Source organism: Oncorhynchus mykiss, chromosome 14 (genome assembly GCF_057628025.1).
Source record: "Oncorhynchus mykiss isolate SJ-2025 chromosome 14, ASM5762802v1, whole genome shotgun sequence".
Classification (NCBI taxonomy): Eukaryota; Metazoa; Chordata; class Actinopteri; order Salmoniformes; family Salmonidae; genus Oncorhynchus; species Oncorhynchus mykiss.
This window is the reverse complement of record NC_143035.1, coordinates 16,234,103-16,246,380: the sequence shown is the minus strand read 5'-3', so window position 1 is coordinate 16,246,380 and position 12,278 is coordinate 16,234,103. Positions and strand designations below refer to the sequence as shown.

Sequence of the window (12,278 nt, the reverse complement as noted above, 5' to 3'; positions counted from 1 at the left end):
GCAGTATGTGATCTATTGGCTAAGATACCTTCATAAGCTGTTTATTGATTGTGGGGTTTGAAAGTGTGAGAAGACAAGCAATTTGGTGAGAATCACAACATATATTACAAAATAGTTTCTAGTTCTTAAAGGGGCAGTACAGCAGCATACCTTGGGTGTACAATATTCAATTACATCATTATTTATTCTGCATTTATTCTATTGCAATTTATTATTCTACCAATAAAATGCACATGTTAATAGTGTCTTCTGAATACAATTATTATGTCTCATATTTTAACTAAATGCAATCTATTAGCTTCCAAAATGTAAGTAGGTACAGTACCAGTCAAAAGTTGGAACACACCTACTCATTCAAGGGTTTTTCTTTATTTTTACTGTTTTCTACATTGTAGAATAATAGTGAAGACATCAAAACTATGAAATAACACATATGAAATCATGTAGTAACCAAAAAAAGTGTTATACAAATCAAAGTATATTTTATATTTGAGATTCTTCGAAGTAGCTACCCTTTGCCATGATGACAGCTTTGCACACTCTTGGAATTCTCTCAACTAGGTTAATCTGGAATGCTTTTCCAACAGTCTTGAAGGAGTTCCCACATATGCTGAGCACTTGTTGGCTGCTTTTCCTTCACTCTGTGGTCCAACTCATCTCAAACCATCTGAATTGGGTTGAGGTTGGGTGATTGTGGAGGCCAGGTCATCTGATGCAGCACTCCATGACTCTCCTCGTGAGAGCCAGTTTCATCATAGCGCTTGATGGTTTTTGCGACTGCACTCAAAGAAACTTTCAAAGTTCTTGAAATTTGACTGACCTTCATGTCTTAAAGTATTGATGGACTGTTGTTTCTCTTTGCTTATTTGAGCTGTTCTTGCCACAATATGGACTTGGTCTTTTACCAAATAGGGCTATCTTCTGCATACCAACCCTGCCTTGTCACAACACAAATGATCGGCTCAAACCGATCAAGAAGTAAAGAAATTCGACAAATTCACTTTTAACAAGGCAAACCTGTTAATTGAAATACATTCCAGGTGACTACCCCATGAAGCTGGTTGAGAAAATGCCAAGTGTGTGCAAAGCTTTAAACGAGTAGATGTGTCCAAACTTTTGACTGGTACTGTATATCTAGCTGTCCGATAACACATTCTGATTGAATGGCTTGTCCTGCACTTGGAAAAAGATCTTGGTTTCTTTCTAAACATACCAAAGTAAATGCAAAGAGGACTCGGTTCACAAAATAGTTTAAGTGAACTGGCAAAATAGTTGAGTCCTCATTCAAAGGCAAGGTCACTGTGAATACAAAGAGAACGGGGTTCTTTTGACTTTTTACCGCATAGTACACTTTAAAGAGGACTATATATGAAAACACCCTCAGTGTCACCAAAGCAGTGTTACTACAGCCTAAAGAGCTAGCCCTACCACGTTACTGTTGAGTGCCTGTACATCTACGATATCTAGGTTTTCCAGAAATCCTGGTTGATTTCTTGCTTATTCCCTCCTGATTCCAGGCATCTTCCAACCTGTTTTTTTGGAAAACCAGGGAATTTGGGGAAAGTTACCGTATTTTTGCAATCCTAGCCAGAAGAACTAGCCAGGTGCTCTAATACTGAACGTTAAACATTTCTGACTTAAGATTCTCACCTAGGCAGCCCCCAAAAAAGGGACTTCCTATGAACCCACAAGTAGGACACTGATACTTGAACAATTGCCTCGAAAGCCACTTGGTTATTCATACGAATAATGCTGACCAATGGCAAAGGTAAGCTATTTTAGTCAGAAGGTTATAATCAAATCTACAGCTTGGCAGGAAAGTTGTTTCTAAGCTCCCTCCAACTTGTCAGAACTACATTTCAAAGAACCCACTTTGAATTAAAGCCGGCGAAATTAATTGAAGCTTTAACCTGCATTTGATCTCTGCTCTAATTATACTGCAGAAAGTAATCAATTACTTATATCTTCCGGAATCTTTCAGTGTGGGGTAGCTGGCATGTGAAAATACAGTGCTCTGTTGACTGGAGCTGAAGGAAATTGAATTGATTTTAGAGGCAAGGCCACAGTCTCGGTTAGTGAGAGCAGTTCCAACTTCCAATTAAAGTGAACTGAAGGGGAACATTTTTTAAATGCAGCCAAAACTTTTCAGTGGTTGTGTTATCTTTGGTGAGAAAATGGGGAACACATGTGGTGTGTTTTTGGGGGCTCGTGCAGAGCTAGTTGTTTCCGACCCAAAGTAAAGAGGTTTTGACAGCCAGCACAGGACCAGGTCCCAAGGTAAACGGAACCAAAGAATCCCCTAGCCGTTCTTCCGCAGGGTTTGACACGTGCCGGACACACACAGACCCCATGGGGTCTATCAGCTGTCTAACTACACCCACTAACTCAGTATCAGAGTCAATTGTGTCTTCTGATGAAAATGAATAGTGATATACATTATCCTTACCCCCCAGAACTCATCTATGACTGAAATAAAAACATGGTGCAGATTGATTTGAAATGATGAGCGTAAAATACCCAAATAAACCCTTCTCTGATGGTCTGTTTTTGTCATGGGACTCCTAATAGTCTGGCTGAAGCTGAATTCCACTTTATGACTGTGGCCTTTGACATTTCAAACATTTCCATTCAGAGCTTAAGAGGGGTATGGTGTCTTGTGACTCTCTGCTGATCAGTAAAAAACAAATTACCGAATCCACTGAAAAGCCCCCAAGAGGCCACCACTGTGTGCTTTTGTTTTGTTCTCTGATAAATGTGAAAGACGAGTATTGCAGTGGCGTGTATTTATGAATGCCAAGGGAAGCCAGGCTTCCTCAAAAAATGTACCAAGAAAAAAACATACAAAATACTTTATCTTTCGTCTCTGTGTTTCATAAATGTCCTTCAATTCGCAATAGTCTGAATGTATCTCACTGGAGAAAGCATCCGAGGGAACGGAACATCACCCATCTGTCTCAGTATGTGTAGCGTATCTATCTGATGCTTTCTGGTCAGAAAGAGTATGACATTGTTGCCTCCCGTAGTAGCATTTAAGTGCAAGGGAAGCCAGAAAGAATTTGGCCTCCCTTGATAAAAAATAAATCAAATAATGGCCAATCAATGTTGTGCTAAACTGAGTGAGCTCAGCTGTGAATGCTCCTGACGCACCCCAAAAAAGTGTCAAGGGAAGCCAGTTTGGATTTGGCTTCAGACCAATCACATCACAAGCCAAATGTCATTATTGACAGATTTTTATTTATTTATTGTTGTATCTCGTTGTGTCCCAAGGTAAACTGAACCAAAGAATCCCATTATGGCAGGGTTTGACAGGTGCCAGACACAGACAGACCACATGGGTGGCTGGCTAGCAAGCTAGCTAAAATCGTCCCTCTCCTAAATTAGCAATGAAGATAGGGATTTGGTCTTGTGGTTTTACTTAGTTCTCCGTGCTGGCCGATAATTATAACAGCGATTCTGATCCAACCATAAGTTCCTACATTGTGCCCCTGGCCTGAGAGGATGGAAGTTCAACATGTAGCTAGATGTAGTATGCTAACGTTAACTAGCTGGCCTGGCACATCATTGCCCATAAAAGGAAGTTAGGCAAGCGAGGAAGCTTTTTAGCTAGGTAGCCAAGGTCAACAAAATCTAAAAGTGTGTATTGTATGATAGAACGTTTAGGCAACATCAAAGAGCGGAGTATGGGATTGGTGTTTCTCTACAAGTAGAGTGAGTCGACAAGTTTTTTCTACTTGCATGCACGCACACACCACACACGCACGCACACACACACCACACACACACACACACACACACCATTAACATGGACAGCCACATCATATTTAGCTTACGTTGATTGGACTAAATAGTTTTTGGTATCTTTTAGTTGTCACTGTATTAGACTAAGCATAGGTGATTTTATGATGTTGAAATGGTGCAAGAATATTGGCGGCAGCTCCTGTTTTCTTTGTGACTTGTGGTAACACTCCTTGGTTCTAAATCAATAGTTTAGTAGTCTTGACCATGCTGTAGGTCGTGTAACTGTTTGTTTACATGCAATATGTTTTGTGGACTTCACCGGAAAGATGTTGCTCTCCGGTTTTGTAATGAAACAAATGTGTGGTTGAATTCATTCTTCCACTATGTCTTCTTATTGCCTCGGCCTATATATCACGGTGGCAAGGCATATGAACTAACAGGTTATAGAGCAAACAACGCAATTATCACAACACATACACTACCGTTCAAAAGTTTGGGGTCACTTAGAAATGTCCTTGTTTTTGAAAGAAAAGCTAATTTTTTGTTCATTAACATAACATCAAATTGATCAGAAATACCGTGTAGACATTGTTATGTTGTAAATTACTATTGTAGCTGGAAACGGCTGACTTTTAATGGAATATCTACATAGGCGTACAGAGGCTTATTATCAGCAACCATCACTCCTGTGTTCCAATGGCACCTTGTGTTAGCTAATCCAAGTTTATCATTTAAAAGGCTAATTGATCATTAGAAAACCCTTTTGCAATTATGTTAGCACAGCTGGAAACTCTTGTTCTGATTAAAGAAGCAATAAAACTGTCTTTTTGTAGACTAGTTGAATATCTGGAGCATCAGCATTTGTGGGTTTGATTACAGGCTCAAAATGGCCAGAAACAAATAACTTTCTTCTGAAACTCGTCAGTCTATTCTTGTTCTGAGAAGGCTATTCCATGTGAGAAATTGTCAAGAAACTGAAGAGAAACTGTGCACTACTACTCCCTTCACAGAACAGTGCAAACGGTGCACAACTGAGCAAGTACATTAGAGTGTCTAGTTTGAGAATCAGACGCCTCACAAGTCCTCAACTTGCAGCTTCATTAAATTGTACCTGCAAAACACCTGTCTCAACATCAACAGTGAAGAGGCGACTCCGGGATGCTGGCCATCTAGGCACAGTTGCAAAGAAAAAGCCATATATCAGACTGGCCAATAAAAATAAAAGATTAAGATGGGCAAAAGAACACAGTCACTGGACAGAGGAACTCTGCCTAGAAGGCCAGCATCCTGTAGTCGCCTCTTCGCTGTTGATGTTGAGACTGGTGTTTTACGGGTGCTATTTAATGAAGCTGCCAGTTAAGGACCTGTGAGATGTCTGTTTCTCAAACTAGACACTCTAATGTACTTGTCCTCTTGCTCAGTTGTGCACCAGACAACATCGGCAACAACGTCGTCTATGGGCACAAACCCACCGTCGCTGGACCAGACAGGACAGGCAAAAAGTGCTCTTCACTGACGAGTCACTGTTTTGTCTCACCAGGGGTGATGGTCGGATTTGCGTTTATCGTCGAAGGAATGAGCGTTACACTGAGGTCTGTACTCTGGAGCGGGATCAATTTGGAGGTGGAGGGTCCCTCATGGTCTGGAGCGGTGTGTCACAGCATCATTGGACTGAGCTTGTTGTCATTGCGGGCAAGCTCAACGCTGTGCGTTACAGGGAAGACCACCTCCTCCCTCATGTGGTACCCTTCCTGCAGGCTCATCCTGACATGACCCTCCAGCATGACAATGCCACCAGCCATACTGCTCATTCTGTGCGTGATTTCCTGCAAGACAGGAATGTCAGTGTTCTGCCATGGCCAGCGAAGAGCCCGGATGGAGGGTGAGGGCTAGGGCCATTCCTCCCAGAAATGTCCGGGAACTTGAAGGTGCCTTGGTGGAAGAGTGGGGTAACATCTCACAGCAAGAACTGCCAAATCTGGTGAAGTCCATGAGAAGATGCACTGCAGTTCTTAATGCAGCTGGTGGCCACACCAGATACTGACTGTTACTTTTGATTTTGACCCCTCCCCCCCTCTGTTCAGTTACACATTATTCCATTTCTGTTAGTCACATGTCTGTGGAACTTCTTCAGTTGTTGAATCTTATGTTCATACAAATATGTTACGTTTGCTGAAAATAAACGCAGTTGACAGTGAGAGGATGTTTCTTTTTTTGCTGAGTTTATAATATATTATATTGTCTATGAGAGAACCACTGTGTTTCACCAAATAGGGGACTATTCAACGTTTTCCACTCTGACATAGTCCCTCTCTCCTCCATGATTCACAAGACTTCTTTCTCTCCCTTTCTCTCTCTGACACACACACATGGAGAATCCCCCCCCCACACACACACACACACACACACACACACACACACACACACACACACACACACACACAGTCTCACGTACACACAGTTACACTGCATGTGCCACACTCTTTCCCATGAGCCTCTGCTGCTCCACTTTACTCTAATAAGTCCCAGAGTGCTGTTCGGGGCCCAGCTTAACCAGTGATTGATGTCCACTCTGCTCTCTCCACACCATCCCTCCAGCCCCATCTCCCCCAGCAAAGACCTCCCAGCTATAGGACCAGCAGGATGTAAAGGGACTAAGGAGTAGGATATACAGGGACTAGAGAGTAGGATTATAGGGACTAGAGAGTAGGATGGGTAGGGACTAGGGAGTAGGATGTATAGAGACTAAGGAGTAGTATGGTTGGGACTTGAGAGTAGGATGTATAGGGACTAGAGAGTAGGATGGGTAGGGACTAGGGAGTAGGATGTATAGGGACTAAGGAGTAGTATGGTTGGGACTAGAGAGTAGGATGGGTAGGGACTAGGGAGTAGGATGTATAGTGACTAAGGAGTAGTATAGTTGGGACTAGAGAGTAGGATTATAGGGACTAGAGAGTAGGATGGGTAGGGACTAGGGAGTAGGATGTATAAGGACTAAGGAGTAGTATGGTTGGGACTAGAGAGTAGGATGGGTAGGGACTAGGGAGTAGGATGGGTAGCGACTAAGGAGTAGGATGAATAGAGACTAAGGAGTAGGATGTATAGGTACTAGGGAGTAGGATGTATAGGGACTAGGGAGTAGGATGTATAGTGTCTAAGGAGTCGGATGTATAGGGACTAGGGGGTAGGATGTATAGGGACTAAGGGGTAGGATGTATAGGGACTAGGGGGTAGGATGTATAGGGACTAAGGGGTAGGATGTATAGTGTCTAAGGAGTAGGATGTATAGGGACTAGGGGGTAGGATGTATAGGGACTAAGGGGTAGGATGTATAGGGACAAGGGAGACTAAGGAGTAGGATGTATAGTGTCTAAGGAGTAGGATGTATAAGGACTGGGGGGTAGGATGTATAGGGACTAGGGGGTAGGATGTATAGGGACTAGGGGGTAGGATGTATATGGACTAGGGGTTAGGATGTATAGGGACTAGGGGGTAGGATGTATAGGGACTAGGGGGTAGGATGTATAGGGACTAGGGGGTAGGATGTATATGGACTAGGAGGTAGGATGTACAGGGACTAGGGGGTATGATGTATATGGACTAAGGAGTAGGATGTATACGGACTAGGGGGTAGGATGTATAGGGACTAGGGGGTAGGATGTATAGGGACTAGGGGGTAGGATGTATAGGGACTAAGGAGTAGGATGTATAGGGACTAAGGAGTAGGATATATAAGGACTGGGGAGTAGGCGCTGACCTAAGTTCAGTCGAATTGCTCCCCCTAATGGTTAAGGGTAGATTAGGAGAGGGCAAGCTGATCTGAGATCTCTGCCCACAGGCAACTTCTACCTATTGGGAATAGTTTATTGGAAGCCAATTGACTAATAAAATTATAGATGTCTATGGAATATGTTGCTACTGGACTAAAGGTTGTCTCCGAGGCCTATTGTCATGGGGGGTGTTACTAATGCACGGAGGCTTGTTGTGCAATTAAACTGAACGTCTTTACTTCAGATCAACATGTTAACAACTCGTACAAACCTCACTCATCCAATCCTCACACCTCTGTACACGCACAACGTGCCTGATACATTCTTAAAGCAACAGTATTCAATTCTCAACTGAGCTACGACACCATATTACTGAACACAACGGGGGGTTAACAAAGCTCAGATTGCTATTCACTTTCAATTGAGTAGAAATTGCAGACTGAGATTGCTTGGCGTGGGCCTTCTCCTATTCCACTTATCAAACATAAAGCGAAAGCGTGTCAAATAAGCTTCTGACGGATGCCATATCCGTTGCTGTTACTTGCTGTGCTTAGCTAAGCGTGTAAAGTCTGCCTGTCAGTTTAGTCTGTAGATTCATACCCGGGCTTCCCTTGGAGGAAATTGAGGTGAGGCGTCTCGTTCTCTTTCCCCCTCTTTCTGTCATTCTCTCGCGCTCCTTCCCATCTCTCTCTCCCTGTCTCCCCCGTATCTCTCTCTCTCTCTCATTATCTCCTCTTTCTTTCTCTCCCCCTCTCTTTCTCTTTCTCTCTCTCTATCCCCCTCTCCACTCACATTTAATTGGAGAGCATGGTCCTCACGGGTAGCCCGGGACAGCGGGCCCAGTTCGACAACCGTGACTGAATGCCGCTCTGAGGCACACTCGCCCCAGAGTTTTGATAAGCCGACAGGCTCGCTTCTCCCGACCGTCACAACGAGCAGCTCGCTGAATCATGGCCGCCGGGCTGTCAACAACATTGGTCATGGAAAAGACACCAACCTCAGTTCTCCGTTCCTCTTTTCTGAGGGAGTAGGGAAGGGAATAGACTGATTTGAAATCTCATGTCAAGATTTAGGCTTACCGAGTTCAAGGTCGTCACCTTTTAGAGATTTTAAACATAAGAGTTAGTTAAAAGGAGGAATAGCTAGAGGGTTGAGTAATGATACTCTTACCTTTTTGCTTCTTATTCCCTAAAGATGGAGAAATTAATCTTGAGAAGAAGGTTTGCCTGGTTTGTGCACATGTATCCAATCTCCCATACTCATCATGCATCATTACCCGGCCATAGAGCGACACAGCCTCTGTTTTAGGCTTAGTGCAGTCAGTGTTTGACTGCCTCAAAACACAATTACATAAGATAATTAGCCGTTACTGTGACGATAATGATCCGAGACACACCATAACAATATTCCCCTCACAGGATAAGCCATGCAGCGCTAAATACATCATTCCGGCTAGGCGACAGGAGGATTTGTGAGCAGTAATCTGATGGGTTGTGCTCCGATGGGGCTCTCTCAGGTGTTTTTAGGAGCCCTAGCTAGTGGTTAGCGACTGCTCCTTTCTCTCCCCTCTGCTCTCATTAGCATTCCGCAGCTAACCAGCGTGACAGGGCTAGCAGCCGGCACAATCAGGGAGAATCAGGTGGCAGCCATCTGCGTGTATGGCTGTGCATACGAGTGCAAGGAAAGAGTGGATTGTTAGAGAGAGAGGTGTTTATTCATGGATACAGTCACATTAGACCTCAAATTGAAGCCAACATTGTAGAAAATGGAAAGATGACAGATAGTTAAATGGCTCTCCATAAAATACAGATGAAAATGGAATGTTATGCTTTTGACATTTAACCTGAGCATTTTGTTATAAGACCGCATTCAAAGGCTGTTTTGTATAACTCAGCATTGAATTTATGGTGTGTGGCTGCCTATAGAGGTTATCCCCAGGTGTGTGGCTGCCTATTGAGGTTATCCCCAGGTGTGTGGCTGCCTATATAGGTTATACCCAGGTGTGTGGCTGCCTATAGAGGTTAATTACAGGTGTGTGGCTGCCTATAGAGGTTATCCCCAGGTGTGTGGCTGCCTATAGAGGTTATACCCAGGTGTGTGGCTGCCTATAGAGGTTATCCCCAGGTGTGTAGCTGCCTATAGAGGTTATCCCCAGGTGTGTGGCTGCCTATAGAGGTTATCCCCAGGTGTGTGGCTGCATATAGAGGTTATCCCCAGGTGTGTGGCTGCCTATAGAGGTTATCCCCAGGTGTGTGGCTGCCTACATAGGTTATTCCCAGGTGTGCGGCTGCCTATAGAGGTTATCGCCAGGTGTGTGGCTGCCTATAGAGGTTATACCCAGGTGTGTGGCTGCCTATAGAGGTTATACCCCGGTGTGTGGCTGCCTATAGAGGTTATCCCAAGGTGTGTGGCTGCCTATAGAGGTTATCCCCAGGTGTGCGGCTGCCTATAGAGGTTATCCCCAGGTGTGTGGCTGCCTATAGAGGTTATCCCCAGGTGTGTGGCTGCCCATAGAGGTTATCCAAAGGTGTTTGCGGGTGTGTACGTGTTGACCTTTTAATGCCTTCGTCACTTAGCTTATATTTTTCCCCTAGACAACATAGGTCAGTGTGAGGAAATTCTTAAATTGGTAAGCTGCCCTGTTCTGAGAACAATCAGTAGAGTCAGTCTAAGTGAGTCACTGGGTTATACTGGGTCTCAGATCCGGGGTTCAGTGAGCCTACTTATTCTGTGAGTCGGTGATTCACTGAAACGGACTCTACTGCCTGATGTAGTGACTGACTCAGGAGATCACACACCTGCCTGATGAAAGCAGAATTCCACATCAGAGACAGCACACAATCACAGAACCCTCGCTATTATGCACATACCCACGAACACACACACATGCGGGCACACTTTCATTCTGTAATCCTTCTATACTCATTCACTCACTCTCACCCCCTTCCACTAACTCACACACATGCACACACACACCTTCCTTCCAGCATCCCACCTCCCCTCTCTCTCAATCAATTAATCAATCAATCAAATGTATTTATAAAGCCCTTTTTACATCAGCCGATGTCACAAAGTGCTGTACAGAAACCCAGCCACACACCAGCAAGCAATGCAGATGAGGAAGCCCGTCGGCTTCCTCATGAAAGGCCAGAACCAAGGAAGAAACCTAGAGAGGAACCAGGCTCTGAGGGGTGGCCACTCTTCTGGCTGTGCCGGGTGGAGATTATAACAGTACATAGCCAAGATGTTCAAACGTTCATAGATGACCAGCAGGGTCAAATAATAATAATCACAGTGGTTTTAGAGGGTACAACAGGAGTAAATGTCAGTTGGCTTTTCATAGCCGATCATTCAGAGTTAGAGACAGCAGGTGCAGTAGAGAGAGAGGGTCGAAAACAGCAGGTCCGGGACTAGGTAGCACGTCCAGTGAACAGGTCAGTGTTCCATAGCCGCAGGCAGAACAGTTGAAACTGGAGCAGCAGCACAATCAGTTGGACTGGGGACAGCAAGGAGTCATCAGGCCAGGTAGTCCTGAGGCATGGTCCTAGGGCTCCGGTTCTCAAAGAGAAGAGAAAGAGAAAGAGAGAGAGAATTAGAGGAAGCATATTTAAATTCACACAGGACACCGAATAAGACAGGAGAAATACTCCAGATATAACAGACTGACCCTAGCCCCCCAACACAAACTATTGCAGCATAATTACTGGAGGCTGAGAAAGGAGGGGTTGGGAGACACTGTGTCCTCGTCCGCCTATACCACCGGACAGGGCCAACCAGGCAGGATATAACCTCACCCACTTTGCCAAAGCACAGCCCCCACACCACTAGAGGGATATCTTCAACCACCAACTCAACCACCATCTCACTACCCTGAGACAAGGCTGAGTATAGCCCACGAAGATCTCCCACACGGCACAAACCCGAGGGGGGCGCCAACCCGGACAGAAAGATCACTTCAGAGACTCGACCCACTCAGGTGACGCACCCTTCCTAGGGATGGCATTGGAGAGCACCAGGGTTAGAGGCAGAGAATCCCAGTGGAGAGAGGGGAACCAGCCGGGCAGAGTCAGCAAGGGTGGTTTGTCGCTCCAGAGCCTTTCCGTTCACATTCACACCCCTGGGCCAGACTACACTCAATCATAGGACCTACTGAAGAGATGAGTCTCTCTCACCCTTCCACACACACACCTTCCTTCCTGCAGCCACCTCCCTAATCTCTCCCTGTCAGCAGGCCTGTAATGAATGTTCGCCCCACTTTCCCTCACTATGTCTGTCTCCCTCTTTACCTATCTTACAGTCCATATCTCCACTCCTACACTCCCCCTTCCCCATCAGGTTCTATAATGACTGTTAGCTGAACTCCTCTCACTTGACCACCTGACCTTTCACCCTCTCTGTTTCTACCCATCTCTTGCTCCATCCACCCCTTTCTGTCTTTCTCCTCCCTTCCTTCCATCCTTCTTTCCCTCAACCTCTCTGTGGGATTCTAATGAGTTGTAACTCCTTCCCTTACACAAGCGCTTTACCCCCCCTCTCTCTCTCCACTCTCTCCTCTCCTCTCTCTCTCACTCTCTCTCTCTCTGCCACTCTCTCTCTCATAAACCCATAATGCTGTGGCATCGTAAACCTTGCAATAGGAGGGTGAATGCTACAGCTCAACCAGGGAAAGAGTGTTGACCTCAGTAGAGATGTTGTAACCAGAGAGAAAGGGATGGAGGAGAGCGAGAAGAGAGAAGTGGTTTCATGTACAGAGGGGTAGGGAGGTATAAA

The 12,278-nt window shown here is 45.0% G+C and overlaps 1 protein-coding gene across 1 annotated transcript in view; it reads left to right on the top strand.

The window, feature by feature from the left end:
- LOC110488910 (alpha-1,3-mannosyl-glycoprotein 4-beta-N-acetylglucosaminyltransferase B) overlaps window positions 1-12,278 on the top strand; it is a 164,343-nt gene that overhangs the window by 133,446 nt on the left and 18,619 nt on the right. The gene's annotated exons all lie outside the window — the stretch shown is intronic.